This window comes from Pteropus medius, unplaced genomic scaffold (genome assembly GCF_902729225.1).
Source record: "Pteropus medius unplaced genomic scaffold, Ma_sr-lr_union100, whole genome shotgun sequence".
NCBI lineage: Eukaryota > Metazoa > Chordata > Mammalia > Chiroptera > Pteropodidae > Pteropus > Pteropus medius.
Genome location: NW_024353517.1, coordinates 10,764,795 through 10,782,501, shown reverse-complemented (window position 1 = coordinate 10,782,501; position 17,707 = coordinate 10,764,795). Strand labels below are relative to the sequence as shown.

The 17,707-nt window shown below is 43.4% G+C and overlaps 1 protein-coding gene and 1 long non-coding RNA gene across 4 annotated transcripts in view; both read left to right on the top strand.

The window, feature by feature from the left end:
- Positions 1 to 17,707, top strand: part of XXYLT1 (xyloside xylosyltransferase 1) — a 158,864-nt gene that overhangs the window by 33,581 nt on the left and 107,576 nt on the right. The gene's annotated exons all lie outside the window — the stretch shown is intronic.
- Positions 2,278 to 17,707, top strand: part of LOC120592841 (uncharacterized) — a 45,620-nt gene continuing 30,190 nt past the window's right edge. Inside the window, exons 1-2 of one of the 2 annotated variants that reach the window (XR_005650214.1) lie at positions 2,278 to 9,484; positions 9,906 to 10,103. This is a non-coding gene — a long non-coding RNA (uncharacterized LOC120592841). Of the gene's footprint in view, positions 10,104 to 17,707 lie in introns of both variants that reach the window. The other variant, XR_005650213.1, reaches the window with a different exon arrangement.

Sequence of the window (17,707 nt, the reverse complement as noted above, 5' to 3'; positions counted from 1 at the left end):
CCCAGCCTCTCACACCCATATAGCATCTTGAAGCTTATGAAACCTGACTTCCTCTCCCTTCTCCTTGGCCCCTTGCTGCAGCCCTGTGGAGAGGGCCTGGCTGGGCTGGGCTGGTTGGGGGGTGGTTAACTTCATGTGTTTTGCCCAGACCGTCCTGCGCAGTGCCGCCCAGACCATGTGTTCAGAGTGAGGAATGAAGGGGCCCTGCAGGCACAACGGGCTGGCTCTGATTTTGGTTAGAGCTTGTTTTTCTTTCCATTGCTTGTTGGAGGGGTCACATGTGGCTGGCTGGCAGATCCTGCTGCGGACACTTGCCTGCCCCTGTGTCCTTTACAGATATGCAGCCCCTTTCTTCTCCTCACACCCACAGGGCTTTTATCTCCTCCTGTTGATGGTGTCAGGTTTGTCACCATTGGAAGCATCTTACGCAATGGAAAAGAAAACATTTTTTGCCCAACCGGAGCCAGAGGGGATGAAGAACAGCTTCTGAGGGACTGCCAGCTTCCTTCTCCTGTGTCACATGGCTCCTTGGAGCTGTTGGCTCTGGTTTAGTGACATGGGTCATAAAAACAGCCCTTACTGAGGTTGAGCCACGATGCCTGGTATGTGATTGTGGTGGGGTTCTCCCTGGGCAGGAAAGGCAGGGACCTAGACAATTGGCAGCATGTAACGCTGGCCAGAAGCCCTGGGAGACTTTCCTGTAAGGCTCTCCTGTTCTGTGGTCAACCCTTTGCCAGTAGACATCCTCTGCCAGGGGTCTGGTGTTTGCCACTCTGGGTGTCTTAAAGATGTTCGTCGGGTTGCTGCTCCATGGGATCAGGGCAGTGGTGTGGGTGGCATGGTCCAGCAATCAGGCAGAGTGTCATGAAGGCCACAAGGGAGACCCATACAATGCTGAGGGTTTCAGAAGAGACTGAGGCACAGGCATTTGTCAAAAAGGAGGAAGGCTTCATGGAGGAGGTGGTACTTAAGCTTTGAAGGGTGGGTAAAGTTTTATTGTGTGAAAACAGGTAGGGAGCAGTTTGGGCAGTTGGGAAGAGTCGTGGTATGTGTTTGGGAAACAACACACTTTTGACAAACGTGGTAGGGCACATGTTGGGAAGTAATGGAAGAGAAGATGGGCGAGGATGGTTGGTGTGTGCTATGGAAGCTTGGATGCCAGGCTGAAGGCTGGCCCTGGACACAGGGAACAAAGTCTTCGTGAGCATTTCCAATAGGGAAGAACCTGACCAGACCATGCTTTAGGAAAACTGACATGTCTAAGATAGGGAGTGGATTGTAGGGGGAGATGTTGGGGTCCAGCTGCGTATCTTTTTTGAGCATCTACTGAGCTAGCATTATGGACAGGCTGTGAGAGACCCACAGGTGGACTTCCTGGCCTCAAGCAGCAGCTCATCTAGAGTGCACATGTGTATATGTGTGTGTGCACACATGCTTATGTGTACCGAGCATGAACACATACAGAAGGTGAGCTATAGTACCCACTGAGACTTGACAGGCATCTCCAACTTTTGCATAGCTTCCCTCTTTCCATGAGAGCCCAGGGGTTACAGAGGCCATTACACTGCTTGCTGCATGAACAGTTATGAACTAGCTTGCAGTTTTTAGCAACTCTGTGGGTTCAGAAAAAGAGGAAATGAAGTTAGGAGACTAGGCAGAGCAGATAGCCTTCTACTCAGAACTCCAACTGTGGGGTCATAAACTTCTGTAAAACCAATGCAAATATTCCTGCCGTGGAACCACCTATCTGTCAGTCCTTTACACTTTAGTATGAATTAGCCCCATCTGCTTGCCTTCCTCTGAACACTGAATTGCGATAGATGCCCCAAGGGAATGAGATGAATAATACGTTTGTTGGATAAATAAATGAGATTGAGGGAAAGGTTGAAGAGAGGAGGAAAAAAGTGCACTTCCTGATGAGCTTTGGATGAAACCAGCTACATATGAGATAAGTGGTTTATATTCCTTGGGTCCCAGTGGAGTCTGGGACAGCTTGCTGTCCTGTGCCCATCATGGGGTCATGTTTCCAGGTGCCCTGTGTTTCCCTCCCTGAAGTTTGAGGAGTGAAGTTCTGCACATTATGCTGCACATATCCTGTATAGAAGAGGGATGGGTTCAAGTTGTGGAGCCTCTCCTCACTCCGCCTCTCTCCTAGCCTCAGTTTCCCTAGCTATTCATAGAGGATATTGGATTCTATCATCTCCTTGGTCCTCTCCAGCCAGGCATTCTCTGAGTGTTGCTTGGGGCATATGCTAACTTCTCATATATACAAGGAGTGTATTGGCCATGTAGGTTGTGTATATGCTTGTTCTCTATATGTTTCACAATTTTCAGTTTGTCGTACGCTCTTCCAGATGTGTGTGTGTGGTGTGTCTGTGTGTCCTCTTCACTCTAACTTCTCAGAATCCCATTTTGTCCGTGGCACTTTGGGCCTTAGAATCTTCTCCACAGCTGTTTCACTGTCTAGTCTTGGATAGTATCTTAAAAAGGAAAAACTTTATTTTATAAAGTAGTTTTAGATTTATAAAAAGACTATAAAGATAGTATAGAGAGTTCCCATATATTCCCACACCCACTTTCCCCTATTATTAACATATTAATATGGAACACTTATTACAATTAGTAAACCACTGTTGATATATTATTATTAATTAAAGCTCACATTTTTTTCAGATGTCCTTAGTTTTAATCTCATGTCCCTTTTCTGTTCCATGATCCCATCCAGGATACCACATTACATTTGCTTGTCATGTTTCCTTAGGCTTCCCTTGTTGGTGAAATTTTCTCTAACTTTCCTTGTTTTCGGTGACCTTTTTGGTGTTGAGGAGTACTGGTCAGATATTTTGGAGAGTGTTTCTCAACTTAGATTTGTCCGATGTTTTTCTCCACATTAGACTGGAGTTATAGGTTTTGGGGAGGAAGACCACAGAGGTAAGGTGCTATTTTCATCACATCATATCAATGATATATCACATCATATCAAGGATTTATGATTTATCACTATTGATGTTGACCTTGATAACCTGGCGGAGGTAGTATTTGTCAGATCTCTCCTCTGTAAAATTACTTTTATTTCCCTCTGCCCATGCTTAAAAATTGTAGATGATCACTTTTCATAGGGTATGTGTCCACTGCTTGGGCCCCATCCTGCACATTCTGCTGGTGATGTCTGCCCCCTTGCCGTGCCAACAGCCGTGGTCCCTGGAATCCTAGAGATTATGAAATGCTGCTTCACTGCTCTAGAGGGTTGGCCCCACTTTACTGTGTTGGTCAATAGATGACCATGTCTGAGCTTCTTTTGACTTCCAGGCCTAGTGTCTGTAGGGAACATGGAGCCAGGCAGGTCTGAAGCAGGCTGGCAGTGGAGTCAGTTGGTAGATCATAGAGAATAGGGATTCAGACTCTGGGGGCAGACAGAGCTGGGTATAAGTTGCAGCTTTGTGAGTTACTAGATTTGTGACATTGGGAAGTTACTTAAAAGTGGCTGAATGGTATACTAATTAAGGACATAGGCCTGGTGGCAGAGTGCCTGGGTTCATGGCAGCCCCATCACTGACCTGATGTGTGACTCTGGCCAAGTTACAAACCTGATTATGCCTCGATTTCCTCATCTATAGAATGGAGATAACCAAAGGTCACATCTCGTGGGTTGTTATGAGAATTAAATGAGTTAGTGTATGTAATGGGCTTAGAACAGTGCCTGGAACAAGGTAAAGTATTAGCTTGTCTCTTCTCTGGATCTCAGTTTCCTTATCTGTAAAACGGGGATGATATGGTACTTACTTCAGAGTATTAATGAGATGATAACTGTGATAGCCCTTAGCACTGTGCATGACGCATGATGAGGGCCCAGTAATTGTTAGCTGTTGGAGTGGTGATGATGAGCTGTGCCTGCAAGCACTGCACCAGAGGGTGTGGGGCTGGAGTTGTTCTCAGACTCTTATATCAACCACTTTGCCTTTTGGAAAGATCTTCTGATACAGGATAAGAGAATTTTCTGGATGTTCCTGGGCGAGTCATCTTACCTCTCATCCCCCAGGTAAGGATTGCCATCTCAGACCTGCCTTCTTCTCAGGATTCCTGTGAGTTGGAAATGGAGTAATGCAGCTAAAAAATGCTTCATCTCCTGCAAAATCCCCAAAGACTTTTCCCACCAGCTCCCAGAATCCAGGTACCTGATATCTGCACAGTCATAGCGCATTATTACCACTCCATGCTGCTCATGTTTCCTAAGGAGATCTATGAGTGTCAGAAGACCAGGTAAATGCAAAATGTTATAAAATACCTGAAAAGGTAGGCCTTGGGGCCTGAGCCTCCTCTGCTCCAGGGTTACCTTCTTGAAACCTAGTGTGACACTTGCTGTTGTAGAAAAGAATGACAAAATTGACTGGGGATGAATGGGGGTGGGGGTGACCCAGACCTGCTCCCAGCCCTTCTCTCAGCATTATGGGTGCCATCACCCCTGAGCCTCTTCATTTCAGCAGCCTGTCACTATTGCTTTGCTGTCCTGAGGCTGGAGGCAGATGACTGGACTTTTGTGAGAACAGTCTTGGGTCCACTTTGGGTCAGTGGCGCTGAGTGAGAAAGGGTAGTGTGAATTTCTGGTAATTAGTGTATGGGCGCATCTTAGCCCAGGTTCACAGGCCCATGTGAGAAAGAATGGAGGCGGGGCCAGAAAGCCTGCAGGCTCGGGGGAAGACCAAAGCGGAAAGATCCAGACGGGCAGCACGCATTTATTCATTTGTTCATTCATGCTTTTAAACTCTGAGGTCAGTGTGCAGCCTTTTGCAGAAATTCTTTAAAATTCTATCTTGTTTTTTCCCTTTAAGTGAAATGTGACAAATATAGTAAAAGCCATATTCAGTTTGGATTTCTTTGTTCAGTGCTTTTTGTATTTTTACTCACTACTGTGTCCAGTGTTCTCTACTGTTCTTTCACCGCAGTTTTACAAAACAGAGAAGGCTTTTAAGGCTGGTTTATGGAACTTCATAACTTTGTTCAGTTTGAAACCAAATCTGGAAACTATAATCAATGTTTAGTTATCCATTAGACATGCATCTAATGGGAGGAGATCCTCAGAGGCATGTATATATATTCTGGAACCTGGGGTGTGATGGAGAAGGGGTCAGGGTCCTGGGAGAGAGGCACCATTTTCTTCTTTTTCCTCTACCCCTCATGCTTACTTGGGCTGGAGGAAGGTGAGGTCCTAGTGCCTGGCATGAAGAGATGCTCAGAATTAGGTGTCATTAGTGTTTTTCCTCTCGGCAGGTCAAATACAGATCAACAAATCAAAAGCTCCAAAAGTACTGAAGTGAAAAAATGTTTAACTATGTTTCACCTAGCATTTCTCAAACATAACTTATCACAGGACATCTTTTTGAGGTATACCCATTCACATTATAAGGTAGAGTTGTTTCACAGAACTCACTTAAAGAAGTACTGCCCTAAAATAAGAGTAATAAATGAACAACACTTGTGTAGCTATCTCTCTTTGGGTGGGAGTGGGGGCAGGAAGCCTCAACCGTCAGAGAAAGGCACTTTCTGTCAGTCTTTTCCCCCTGCAGCATGGCCAGTGGAGCATATCCTTGGCTATGGCATTTTAATTATTCACATACTGTGTTACTTATACCATGACTACTTCCTGAACAGATCTGAAGTAGTTCTGGGTGTGACCAAAGTTCGCCTCAGACCCAGAAGCGTTAGGAAGACTTTCTCTGGATCATGAATCTTGGTGAGACCCTGGGTATAGAGTTGTTTGAAAGGAGAGAGATATATGTCTGGTGCCACTCTGCAAGCAGAATGCCCTCGAAGCATGGTCAGACTGCAGTGGTTTCAGAGGATGGTGACCCACAGGGCAGCTGAGGGATCCTGAAATCCACCCTTGAGGGAACTGGACCCACACACTAGAGATGACTCACAGCTTCTGAAGAGCCATCCTGGGAAGAGGAAGCAGGCCTGTTCTGTGTGGCCCCAAAAGGCCACACCAGGTGCAGCTTTCTAGAATTTTTAACGCAGTCACCACCTTTCTGTGAGCCCAGGGGCAAGCCCTTCCTTGCCCAGGTGGCCAGTCCTCACCTACAGACTGAAGGGTTGGATACAATCCAGAGTGCAGATTGGCCATCTACAGCCAGACCACAGGGGCTTTAGGTGCAATGGAGCTGAGTAGGAGTTATGCCTGTTTGAGTCTCACAGCTCTTGTTCTCTGTCTTTGTGTGTGCTCCTCCTGAGCCTGAAGCCCTCTTTAAAGCTCTGGTGATCAGTTCAGCTCCTGCTCAGCAAGCTCTCTCCCCACTAAGCTGTACCATCTTCCCTGCTTGCTCCTCCCGGACCACCCTTCCTGATGATATCCCCATAGCTCGTTCATTCCCTCACCTCCTTTAAGTCTTTGTTCAGATGTCACTTCCTCGGGGTACATCCCTGACCATCCTTGTAAAATTGTACTCATCTCTTCTGTAGCACCCATAACCCCTACCTTGCTTTATTTTTCTTAGTAGTCCTTATCACCATCTGATAGAGAATGTATTTTACTTTTTTGTTTTTCATTATTTGTCCCCCCCACCCAAGGCTTTACAAGGGCAGGAAGTTTTATGCATTTATTTCCTGCTGTGTTCCCATTGCCTAGAATACAACCAGGTACATAGTAAGTGTTCAATAAATATTTCTCATGTGAATTAAATGAATAAATTTTTGTTAGGTGTGTATGTTGAACTACTCTAATTTGGGAGTTACTTCAGCACTTTCTAAAGCCTATTTAGAGCTGCCTGAGGATGAAGTCCAGCAGCTTCTGATAAATTGCATAGAACCTGGATGTTCCTTGTGGGTTAGTCACAACCAGGAGTTTGAATTCTCTGGACAACCATTTCTTGATGGGTCCCCTAAGCCTTGAGGAAACACAGTGGATTCTGATTTCCTGGTGTTGCAGATGGTGCCCTGACTGCCAGCGTTTGGCATGGCGTGAGGTGCAGGAGTTCTCGTGTGGAAGAGCAAAAGGCAAAACAGATATTCAGGAACTTGCCTGAGTGAGAACATCTGGGTAAATATTGAACAAAGGTTATAAACACGCGTCCAGTGATTTCAGTGAAAACTATTTTCTGGCAGTTCCTGTGGAGCAAATTTGAGGCATTTGAGTCTTCTTATTCTGAAGAGGAACAGCTGAACAAATTTGTCATAAAATGCTAAAAATAGTAATGTGGTGGAGACTACTTTCTACTAAATTAATGCTAGAAGCTCTTTGTAAGCTAAAAAAAATCATTGCCAAATTTATTGAATAGTAATGTCTTTCATTTTGTCCCTTTTATTAGATTTTGTTTTTTAACTTTTCAGGACCTTCTTTTAAATTTTTGGCTATCAGTTTAGGCATCAGCCAGCATTTATTGCTGTCAAGAGGTCAAGCAGCATTTATTCTAGGTACCTCATCACCTGTACGACAGGGTATGCTGTCCTCTTGCTGTGTGCAGAACACTTTGGTGGGTGCTGCTGCCCTGCTCTTGGGGAGCTTGCCTTCTGGTTGTGGAGAGAGCCCAAGAAAGTGAGTACTTACATAATCAGGGGTCGGAGGTCATTGGAGCAGCAGCAGCACTGAGCCTGGACGTAAGGGTGATCATGTGGGATTACTTGCATGGAGAATGGACCAGGTACTGCCAGTTCTGTTAGAGTTCAGAGGGGAAGATTTGTCAAAGATGATGAAGTGGGTTCGTGCCAGGCCTTGAAGGCTAAGCGGTTAAGGGTGGGGTGGGAGGAGAAGGGCAGGTGTTCTTGGCAAAGGTTGTGCTGGGCAGCCTGGGCAGAGGCCAATGTGCCCCAGGGGTGCTGCCTCTGTAGATGATTTTACATCTGTAGATGATTTCATCCCAAATTTGTGAATCCAGTGTGCTCAACAAACACCTCTGGGGTTGACATTAAGTATGCATCTTTTCTTTGTCCCTACCTTTGTGCATTTTCCTTCTGACAGGAGAGTACTTGGTTCTTCTACTCAAGCTATGTGTGTAGTTGCTGATGACCGGGTCCTGTTGGTTAACCATCTTGGATTGAATCTCAGGCCTGCTCTTCTTTCTCTTCCTCACCCACTTACTCTGGCTTCTGGACATTCTTTGGACTGTTCCTGGCTGTGCCTGGGCCTCCAGAGAGAGAGCTATAGGGATCTATGCCTTGACTCCCCTTGTTGGGCCAATTCTCCCATTTAGCCTAGTTTTTTGCTACTCCCCCACATCCATCCTATTCTCCAGCCACAGTGGCTACTTTACATTGTTCTTGATTAAACCCACACTCTGCTTTTCTACTTCTTGGGTCTGCTCAACTCTTCCTTTGGCCTGGAAGGCCTCCCCCAAGTTCCTAATCACTGGCTCTGCCTTTAAGAGGGGCCCCCGAGAAGGCAGGCTCTCCAAGTACCCAGTGTCAGCAGGGCTACCTCTGCTGGACCTTTGGGGGTGTGAAAACCCCTTATGAGTCTTAAGTTAGGCATGATGTGACATGACATTAACCTTAACTTTTTAATAAAATTCGAAAGCCCTTGGTGTGGGGATGGGGTTGGGGAAGGTGATTCCTGTGGCATATGGATAAGAACTCTTAGCAGCCAGGTGATTCCACTAAGTGAATATTGTCAGCCGTGTGGGCGTGGAGTTCTGGTGATGAAATGCTGTTTTAGAGCTTCCTGTTTCCCAGGGAGTTATCACAAGTCTCATTCGCCTTAAACCTTAGCTTTTCGACTTCTTCCCTCCCTTATACTAGTTCTTGCTCTGGTTTAAGACTGACTTAACCAGGCTTGGTCAGTTCCTATCCTAATCTCATTCACACTTTAATTTCTGGACATGACTTCTCTCTGAGAGGTGGGTGAGCATGTGGGGTACAGTGAGTGATTGTTTTCCCTTCTGCACTAAGTTGGAGTAGTCAAGTACAATGTTGATTTTCTTTAAAGCATCATCTGTCACATAATAAGGTTCACTCATTATAGTCATTAATCATAGAGCTGTGAAACTGGGGAACTAACGGTGCCTGGGACAGGAGTGAACTTCCGACTATGAACTGATTTGGTGGCTGACCTCAAGACGATCTCCTTTCGGCTCTTCCTCCTCCTCCCCCTCTCCTTTCCCTTCTCCCTCTCTTATGAGAAGGTGAGACTCATGCAAGCCAGCACAAGAAAAGAAGGATTATTATGGGAGGTGCTCAGAACTTGCGACAGCTCTGGGGGACGCATCTGTTTTGGTGACTCTTTCTCTTTCCATCTCTCTAACGGTGTCTTTGTTTCTGCCTGCACTTCTCCATTTTCTTCTCTCTACAACTGTTTTTTTTTTTTTATGTGTTTTTTTCTGTTCCCACGGAACTGAAGCTTGCATGGGGCCCTGGTTTGTTATAACTTCTCCATAATGGGCATCATCTGTTGGTAGTTCCCATTTCAGATCTTGAAAGAGAATTTCCTGGCCAAACAGCAGGCCATACATTGTTGATTTTTTGTTGTCATTGATCCAGTCAGCAGGGACCAAAGCAGGTGAGGTCCTGTGGTACCCAAACTGGCCACCTGGGCCTCCCTCTTCAGCAAGGGTGTGAGAGGTAGGTAGATGTGTGACTGCTGCTCTCAGATACAGAGCAGCCGTTGTCACGGGAGGGGAGGGGAAAAGACGTGGATCAGGTCAGGGTTTTGTCCCTATGACTTCATTTTCTAGTGGGGGATTTAGAAATTCTTGTCATACAAATACCATCCACCTTGGGGGAAGTGGTAGGCAGCCTCTGGGATGGCTCCCAAGGATCCTCACCTCCTGGTGCTCGTGCTCCTGTCTTGAGTGTGTGCTGAACTCATTGACTTGCTTCTAGCGTATGGAATATGGTAAAAGTGGCGGCATAACACTCCTGAGATTTGTGCTATAAAAGACCATGGCTTCCGTCTTGGGTGCCTTCTTTTTCTCTCCGAGGCCTTGCTCTGGAGAAAGCCAGCCACCATGTTATGAGCTGCCCTGCGGAGATGCCTGCTCAGTAAGAAATTGACATCTCTGGCCAACAGCCAAGAGGATCCGAGGTGCATCACTGGCCACATGAGTGAATTGTGACATGATTGCAGCCTGTGACCCAGAGGCATCCAGCTAAGTTGTGCCTGAATTGTCTCAGAAACTGTGAGATAATAAGTGTTTGTTGCTTTCAGCTGCTAAGTTTTGGGCTAACCTGTAATGCAGCACTAGATAACTGATACGGAGTTATACCACAGAGCTGTAGGACTGTAAAGGAGGGTGCACCTCTGGCTAAGGAATTTGGGGAAGGCTTTGAGAAGGATGTGGCATTTGGGCATGGCCTACTTTTTTTCCATGTAGTGGTCTCTTTTACAAGGTGGGCCGTCTGTGCATAATGGAGGACAAGGGTGCCCATCTGGCAGTTCTGTTTCCCAAAGTGGACCAGATGAACATATTTTTTCATTCCCCACCTTTTATTAAGAAAACTTCAAATATATACAAAGTAGAGAGAATAGCATAATGAGCTCCCATGTACCCTTCACCGAGCTTCAATAGTTATCAACTCATAGCCTATCTTATTTTATCTCTACTCCCCCAACCCTGGGTTATTTCAAAGCAAATACCAGATATTGTATTATTTTATTCTTAAATACTTTGATAAGTATATCTGACATATAAGTACTCTTTTTTTTAAACATAGTATCTTTATCACATTTAACAAAATTAACAGTAATTCCTTATTATTATCTAATATCCAAGCAATGTTCACATTCTTCAATCGTCTTAGAAATTAATTTTTATAGGTTTGCTCAAATTGGGATCCAAACAAGGGCTACATGTCTCTTGAGTCTTTCTCTCGCTCTCTCTTTCTTTAAATTAAACTTTTAATTTTGAGATAATTGTAGATTAACACGTAGTTGTAAGACATATATAGAGATCTTTTCCCAGTTTTCTCCCAACAGTACCATCTTGTAAGACTGTAATACAACATGACAACTTGGATACTATGGACACTGATACAGTAAAGATACAGAACAATTCAGTCACCACAAGGATCTTCATGTTGCCCTTTTATAACCACACCCACTCCCCCAAACTTTGGCAACTACTAATTTGTTTTCCATTTCTATACTTTTGTCACTTTAGGAATGTTATATAAATGGAATCAGGAAGTGTGTAACCTTTTGAGATTGGCTTTTTTACTCAGCATAATTCTCTAGAAATTCATTCAAGTTGTTGCATGTATCAATAATCTATTTCTTTTTATTGCTGAGTAGTATTTCATGGTGTGGATATACCACAGTTTGTTTAACCATTCATCTATAAAGATATCTGGGTTGTTTCCAGTGTTTGATTATTATGAATAAAGCTGCTATGACATTTATATACAAGTTTTTGTATGAACATAAATTTTTATTTCCCTGGAATAAGTGCCCGAAAGTACAGTAGCTGGGTCTCACAGTAGTTCCATGTTAAGTTTTATAAGAAATTGCCAAAATTTTCCAAAGTGGTTGTATCATTTTCCATGGCCACCAGCAATGTGTGAGTGTTCTTGAGTTTCTTTTAATCTATTGGTCCTTTCTCCCTCTGTCTCTATTTTTTTACCTTCCAACTGTAGATAAAAACTTATGCTCTGATTATCTTGCATAATTGAGATGATAGATCTGAAACTGCTTTACAAACTGGGACTATCAGGTCTTCTCTTTTATGAGGGTATCTCAAAATGGCATAGCATCTTAGGGAATTACTGTAAATATCTATTGACTGTCTGCTTCTGTGTTTCCCAGCCTAGCTGGATTCTTCAGGGCAGCTGAATCACCTGGGTAACTGCAGATAGGCGCGTTTAGTTCAATTTGGCTTTTAAAGGATGTTGAGGGTGGACAGGTACAACCCATGATACCATAGTCTCTCCCCACCACCCAGACAGGCTCCAGCCAAGCACTCCGGCTGCTAGGACCGGTCCTCTGGTCATCCTCTCATTCTTTCTCATTCTGGCTGGCAGTCCTACTTACTGGAACATGGAAATGACAGAGTATGTAGTGTGAGTGTGTGTGTGTGTGTGTGTGTGTGCAAGAGAGAGAGAGAGAGAGAGAGAGAGAGAGAGAGTGTGTGTGTGTGCAAGCTCACTGGCCTTTTAGCCACAGGTCCAGATTTGCTTAAGATGATGACAGTTTTGTAGAACATCATGTGCAGCAAATTCCAGCTTCTATTAGAAATAAAAATGCGAGGCTTTTTTAAAGCACTTTCCTTGTCTCCTTCCATGTGCTGTGTCTAACATGACTTATTTCCTCATTTGTCGTCATCCTTCCCTCTCCCTTGCTAGGTTGTTGACTGATGCTTCTGACATTAGTGGCAGCCTCTGTTCCAGGGGCTGACTTGACTAAATGTCCCCAAGTTCCTTGGTGACCTCAACCAAGCAGCACAGCAGATATTTGGACTTCCGGCCCCATTAGCATAAACAATGACAGCCCCAGCATACAGCAAGGAGGGGCTGTGAAGAATAAGTAACAGACTTACAGAAAACACTGTGCGGAGGAATTATTTTGGAGAGACACTAGCACAGCAGAGAGAATGGATTGGTTGGCTGTTTACACTTGAAACATCGAGGGTTTAATGGATCTCCGTTCTTTGTGTTTTAGGAAAGGAGGTTTTTATTTTGTTAGATTCACTTCTTTTGTAGGTCTTCTTTAGTGTCAGCTTGTTCCCCTTTGCATTGCTCTCAATCCCAGGCCTAGGGTTGGCATTGTGTTTGCCGTTTGTTTGAAGGATATGTGGATTCCGAAAGGATTTGCAGTGAGATACAGGGAAGGGTATAAGCCACTTAGTTAACAAATAATGGGTAGATGAAGGTCTAGGAGTGGTGGGAATCTGACATAAGTGTTTGCAGTTAGCCTTGAGATGAAACTCAGTTGCCCAATTGTAGGCTAATGTAAGTGCTCTGAGCGCGTTTAAGGTCGGCTAGGCAAAGCTATGATGTTTGGTAGGTTAAGTATATTAAATGCTTTTTTGACATGATATTTTCAACTCACGATGGGTTTATTGGGATGGAACTGCATCATAAGTCGAGGAGCATCTGTATGTGTATATTATCTCCTGTAAGTCCAGAGGGAGGCACAAGTTTCTCTTTCACAGGTTAGGAAAGTTGGGCCTAGAGGGATCAGGTAAATTGCCCCAAAACACATCTCTGGTGAGAAGGCTGGGCCAGAACTGGGACTGCCTCACTCCAGGGCCTACATTCTTTATCAGTAAAGGGAGATTTGAATGATCCACAAACCTCAAAGGAACTTATTTGAATGTTGTCCTGGCTACCTTCATTCTCACAAATAGCTTTCAAGGACAGTGAACAGTGCACGGCCCCAAATAACCAATCACAAAGGAAACAGATGCAATGAGTGAGAACCAGCAAAGTAAGAGATAGCAGGAGACCCTCAAAGATTTCAGGTGTTAGAATTATCAGACACAGATCACAAAAAAATGGACGCTAACCATGTCTAAAGAAACAAAAGCCTGAAAACACCTGTAGGAAACTGTAAAAAGTGACCAAGCATATTTGAAAACCACCCAAGTAGAACTTTTAGAAATAAAAGAATATAGTAATCAAAACAAAAAGTTAGGGATGGTCAATTAGAAAAATCTTAAAAATGCAGATTTTTAAATGTAAACAGTGCACAAATTTCTGCATTTCTTCTTTCTTGCTCTAATTTTATTTCCCTCTTCAAGAGTAAGCACTGTTAATAGATCAGTGCATTTTATTTTACACATTTTCCTATGTAATTAACACACATGCCAACAAACAAGTTTTTTGTTGTGTTTTTTCCTTCTCCACACTTAATAACATGATAGACATTTAGGCATCAATGCATATAGACTTACCACATTAATAATACATATTTAAATTTATTTTTTTGTTTGTTTCGTTGTCTTATTTTCAAGCAACTCCTCATGGTACAAAATTCAAAAAATGCAAAAGGATATAAAGAGAAAATAAGTCTTTTTACCTTCATCCCCGCCACTGAGTTCTCAACTCCCAGGGAGGATTCTGCACCTTATTATTATTTTTTTGGCAATATGTCTTGCTGATAGCTTCAAATCAGTGTGTTTAGGGATGCCTCATTCTTTTTATAGCTACAGAGTATTTCATTATATGGAATTTAATTTATTTAACTAGTCCCTTGTTGATGTACCTTTAGATTATATCCAAATTGTGTAATTAGAAACAATACTATAGGTACTATCTTCTTCATAAGTGGTTTTACACATATGCAGGATTTTGTTGGATAAATTCCTAAAAGTGAAATTATTGAGTCAAAGTTATGTGCATTTAAAATTTTGATCGTTGTTGCCAGTTGTCCTTCATTGTATTTATATCAATTTCTAAATCCACCAGCAATGAATGAGATTGTCTGTTTCTCACATTCAGCTCACAATGTAAGAAAACTATTTAATCTTGGACAGTTTTATAGGAGAAAAATTATATCTCGAGGAATATCATTTTTCTTTCTCTTAAATGTAATTGGATCTTCTTCCACTGTTTTTTTTTTTTTTTTTTTTTACTGTGAACATTCATATTCTTAGCCAATTTTTCTTTCTATTGGGTTGTTGACTTTTCCTTACTGATTTCCTGATATACATAGAAATATTTTTTTTGCAGTTTTTGTGTTTTGACTTTTTTCTATGAAGGTTTTAAAATTTGTGTTGTCACACAATTTTATATCAGTCTTTTCTTTTAGATTTTTAGATTTCGTGTCATACCTAGAAGTCTTTTTCACTCCAAGAGTATAAAAAAACATTATCCTATGATTTCTGATGCAGCACTTTGTAAATTGTAGTTTTTTAACAGAGACATGAACTGTTATTATCCTTAAGAATAGTCCTGACCTCCTTTCTTCTCTGAATTCATTTAAAGTAACTCTTCTTTCAAAGTGACTGCAGTGCGTGACTATGAATACAGAAGGTTGGAATCTAGGGATCTGATATTCTCAGGATGCCCTTGTAGGGCTTGTGGACCCCAAATCGACAGTATTCTTAGTATTCCTAAGATTTTTACCTTTGGAGGCTGCTGGTACATATGGGAGTGAAAGCTATAGAAATTTGAAGAAAGATGGACAAAAGATGGGCAGTGAAACCAGAATGCTCTAAAGCCCATGCCTAAGGCATTCTTTCCCCTGAACAGGGCTTGGATGGGCACTGCCAGCATTTGCTGCTGAGATTCTTTATCTTTTGACTGACATCTTACATGTTAGGACTTATTAATATATTCTATCAAGTTACTGCTAATTTTTTTGGCCATGGACCTAGTTGATCTCTTTACGATGACACTGCAGTCTCTACTCTATTCAACTGTCTTGATTTTAGGATTAGTTCTAAACATTTATGTTTATTTCTTCTGTTTCCACATTACTGTGGGTCTCTCTGTAACTTTTTGTGCTGACAGTCGGAACAAAGTGTGGTTCAACATTCCAGAGACTTGTTCCAAGTCTGAAGTTGGCCTTGGCCAGTTCTTTGTACTCTTGGCTCTTAGCTATCCCTAAGCTACCTGTGCTGATGGAAGGAAGGAACAGAGAGGTGACTAAGTCCCAAACTTGGAATTAATCGGAATACTGAGGTGTTGGGTCCCTCTGGGCTTTGAGTTATGACTTTATACTTTGGCCAGTCAGGTTCTGTGGGACTTGGACAGTCCTTGCGACATGTGTATCAGCCTAGCTGGGGCTTGGGTCTGGAGGGGCCAGCCAAAATAGATATTCTACCTGAGATGGCCCAAAGTATGACAAGCCACTGGAGTGAACCCAAGCCAGAGTCATTGTCAAAGGGAAGCCTGAGACTCTACTACAGTTTCTGAGTTCAGAAGAGCAGAAATGGGATCATCCACAAGGATTAGCATCAAGACAGGAGCTGAGGTAAAGTGAATATAGAATAAGGAGGAGGATCTGGCACAGTTGATGCTTACTTTTGTTGGCATGTGGTTTGAGAGTATGTTAGGATGACTTAAAGGCAGAGGGTTGAGATGGACTTGCAGAGATAGATAGCTGTAAGGGATGTCCTAGAAGCAGATGGGTAAAAGTATGTGCTGGGATCCTCAAGAGATACAGAGCACATTCTCTGCAGGGACTGAGGGTCTTTCCTAATAATCTTGACCTTGTCCAGCCAATGATTTGAAAGGCAATGGGTTCAACACCCTTTTCACAGAGGAACCTGAAAGTCTAAGGCCTTTTATAAGGTATGGGAAAGGATGCTTGTGATGATCCAGGCCAGTGGCTCTTAACAAGAGGGTGAATCTGAATCACCCAGGGAGTTTTTTCAAAATACTTTGCCTGGGTTCCAGCACTCAGAGATTTTTTTTTTTTTTTTTTAAGTTCAAGTAAATGTCATATACAGTGAAAATAGAGACTTTTTACTCAGTAGGTCTTGGGTTGTATCTGGACGGAATTATATTTAAAAATGCCCTGGATAAGTCTCCAATTGGAGATGTACATTGGACTTTGTTCTCTTCACTTCTACATTTTACTGAGGGGAAGACTGAGGCCCAGAGAGGTGACTAGTGGTGGAGCACAAAAGCACATCAGACCCTAGGGCTCATGTTGGACCAGGGACTGGAGCCCAGGTTTCCTTTTTGTGATCCAGGGCTCTTTCCCCAAGGGACTGTTATCCTTAAAAGAGCGACCAATGAAGTCAGAACAGAGCAAGGCTCTTTGACCCCCTCTTCTGAGCCTAGTCAGACATGGTGTTTCCAGGTTCAGTGCATGTCACAGTGTAGCCCCAGGTCCTTGCTCTACAGAGTCGGGGAGGGACTTCATATGAGTCAACTGATTGTAAGCTGGTGAGCTCTGGTTATCAAAGCTCTTGCCTGGAGAGTGGGGAGGAGCTAAGGTGTGAAGATGAAAGGCAAGTTCTACCTTCTGTTGCAGGGCTCTTGAAAAGCACTGGGGAAAGCAATTTTCCAGGTTTGATTCCAGAGGAGTTATGGAATTCCACTACTACTGTATCTACTGATGCTACCTGTGGACTGTGCTGCTCACTTTGATGAATTATCTCATGCAATCCACCCTGAGGAATGGGTATGGTTATTTATCCCATTTTATAGATACAGAAGCAGGTTCCCCATCTGGCTGGGTCGAAGCTGGAGTTAAAGCCCAGACAGAATGACTCCAGCACTGGGCTCCTTCACAGGTTGCTCCACAGCCTTCTAGAGCACTGAATCTGAAAGAAATCTTGTAGAGCAGCATTTACTAAACTGCACGACCCTTATAGGAAACGTGAAAAGCGGTGATGGAAAAATGTGGAAACACAGCATTTGATCCCCTTTAGGATGAGTCATAGTGTGCTCCATCATACTGGAGGCTTAGAGAATGGCCAGAAGGAAATGTGTTTAACTTTGATTAACCAGCAGTTCCCCCATGGAATACTTCTTTCCACATTATTCTAAGTGGCTTATAGTCCAGTGTCTCTCAAACATCAGTTTGGGAAATGCCATCATGGCGCATAAGTCTAATTTTCTTATTTTCGATGAATGTGTGTAACCCAGGGAAAGGCAGGGACTTACCTAAGGTCCAGCATGAGTTTATCACTGGGCCGGGGATCTCTGCAGCCTGAGGTTTCTCAGGATGGCCATCGTCAAGGAGACAACTGGAGTCTCGATGGGAGACAGGTAGGTGATAACTCTTAGAGAGCCCCTTTAGCTCGGGCCTTTATGAAGGTGGCCAAAGATATGTTGAAAATGATTAGTTCTATCCATAACTATACAGAGCTACAAAGGTTATTTCGAGGGACTT